This window comes from Fukomys damarensis, unplaced genomic scaffold (genome assembly GCF_012274545.1).
Source record: "Fukomys damarensis isolate Sample0158 unplaced genomic scaffold, DMR_v1.0_HiC HiC_scaffold_23, whole genome shotgun sequence".
Taxonomy (NCBI): domain Eukaryota; kingdom Metazoa; phylum Chordata; class Mammalia; order Rodentia; family Bathyergidae; genus Fukomys; species Fukomys damarensis.
Window position 1 is genome coordinate 23,895,840 of NW_022900935.1, and position 2,503 is coordinate 23,898,342.

The following is a 2,503-nucleotide window of genomic DNA, read 5'->3' on the forward strand; positions in this document are numbered from 1 at the left end:
AAAAAAAAAAAAAAGCATATTAAAAAATACCAACTGAAGGCTGGGCCTTTAATCAGTTGTAGAGTGCTCATCTAGAATGCATGAGGTCCTGGGTTCAATCCTCATCACCACAAAGCCACACACACACACACACACACACACACACACACACACACACACACTACCAGTGGAATGCCAGGTCCTCTTCTAGGTGTTACTGGTGCGGGTGCATAGTACACAGGCCCTAGAGCGGTTCCTAACCCACATATGGGCTGCCATTGAGAAACAGAGATGGGGGAGGTCACAATCAGTTTGGCATTTGAAGGCCTCAGGCCCTGGGACCTGGAAGGTCTGGACTGGATTCTGGCTTTGCTACTCTCTAGATAAGTGATTCTGATAAGTGATTGCTTAACTTCTTTGTGTCCCAATTTTCTCAATCTGGATGATGGGACTAACAATTCCCTCATAAATTCTGAAGTTCCTGGCTAATTTTTGTCTCTACTACAAGTCCTCCATATTTTCTTCCTCTCCAATTCATTAATCTTCCCAAAGTTCTAAAACCCCGCTTCTCTTCAGTTGTTTTCCACCGCCAACAGGATATGACCTAAACTGTGTAGCAAGCATTTAAGGCTGGCCACAGCTAGATTAATGTAGTCCACAACTGTTTATTTGCTCTGGGCCAGACCTGTGTGAGGCACCAAGTACTCAAAGGACTCAGCCTTCCTGCAGCCTATAGGCTGGGGAAAAAGAGTGAAACTGATGACTCAAACTAAATAATTACAGATTGAGATAAAGGGTGAAGGATGAAGATCTTTTTATGACACTGTATAGCAGGGCTGAGAGGGAAGCTTTTCCACGGAAGTGATATTTAAGGGTCAGATGAAGTTAATTAGATAATTTGTCAACACTGAGGAAAGGAGAGAAAATGCAACAGTATGTGGGAAGGCTCTGAGGCTGGATCTCAGATAGCCAGGGAGCAAAAGGAAAGCAGACACAAGAAGGGCTAGGGTCTTTGGGCTCTGGAATTTGGTTTCATTCTAATGCAATGGTGGCTAAGAAGTCTTTTAATCAGAGGTCAACTTAGAAAGAAATGATTGCTGGAATGTCCACTTTGAAAGAATCACCCTACATACAAAATAGAGAAAGGCCTGGAAGGAGGCGAGAGTAGAAGAAAGGAAATTAACTAGGAATGAGCAGTCTGGAGAGGAAGAAGCTTGGATCGGAAGGTGATTGGCAGGAAAAGTTCACAGATCTGAGAGTAATTTATAAAGGAACTTGGTGATGAATGGACTTTTGGGGTGGTGGTGAGAGCTAAGAAAGGGTCACTGGTTTCTGCTGGTGTAAGAATGCAGATGCTGAAAGGACAAGCACAGGACCCATCATATACAGTCTCACTGCCGGTTATCTTTCCTGACCCCTAAACGGCACTGGCAGTTTGTCCAATTTTAAGAGTCTGTCCAGGGGATGGGAATTTAGCTCAGTGGTTCTGGTGCCTGCTTCACAAGTGCAAGGACCCAAGTTCGATCCCTGGTATCAGGGAAAAAAAAAAAAAAAAAAAAAAGTCTGTCTGGATGAGGCTCTGTCATCCTCGTTTGTAGGAAGATACAGCAGGAAGTAGTCTCCACTCACTGCGATGGAGGGAGAGGATGGTGGTGGGAGCTGGGGAAGCTGTATTACATGAGAGCCCTGGCTAGCTACCTGTGACCATCTGTTCCCTGTGGGACAACTGCACATTCACAGAGGGCTCCTGCTCCACGCCCTTGTTCAGGCAGCAGCTCCCTCTTTTGGGTCACTTGTCCCTATTTCCATCAGTACGTAGCCTATCGATCTTCAAAACCTGTCCCAATGCCATTATCCTCATGAAGCCTTCCTCAATCCTCGCAGTTACAGTCAACCTTTCCACAGTACCCCGACAGCCTGTCGCGTAGTGATTAGTATGTTGGTCACCGGTACTGCCCGGGTATGCCTGCTTGTGTCCAAATCTGGCTCCCCCGCTAGCTGGACAGGTCTTCTAGGGCAGACCTGTGTCCTCAGAGCACATCGCCGCAGTCCCGGCGTAGGCTGAGTAAGGGGGCGTTTTCTCTGCGGTCCTTGGAAACACCTGGGCATGCTCAGTGTTCCCCCTTAGTCTCCAGAACCAGTCCCCCCACCCACTACTCTCCAACCTCCAGTTGCCCCCTCCCTTGGAGGAGCTTTAACCTTTTAGATTCTTCTCTGCCTCCCCGCTCCTCTCCCTGCAACCTTTATCTCCTAGTGGCTGCAGCTTCGGGCTCGTTTCATCTAAGAAATAAACCCGGCTTTGAAAGGGAGCTGTCAGAGAGCGAGGAACGCGTCTCCTTTAAGAGAGATTAGGCAAGGGGCGTGGCCTGCGGCAAGCAGGCCAGAAAGGAGGCGCCGTTAAGTAGCGGCCAGCCCGCAGCGCGGAGGCCCGGGCCGGCGGTCAGGGGTGCGGTCGCTTTCGGAGCTGAACACCGCTCGGGGCACCCCAGTTCCTCGAAGAAGGACGCGTCCGCTTTAACCGGGG

The 2,503-nt window shown here is 49.1% G+C and overlaps 1 protein-coding gene across 2 annotated transcripts in view; it reads right to left on the reverse strand.

Annotated features, from left to right (window-relative positions):
- Slc6a9 (solute carrier family 6 member 9) overlaps positions 1-2,503 on the reverse strand; it is a 30,513-nt gene that overhangs the window by 26,865 nt on the left and 1,145 nt on the right. The gene's annotated exons all lie outside the window — the stretch shown is intronic.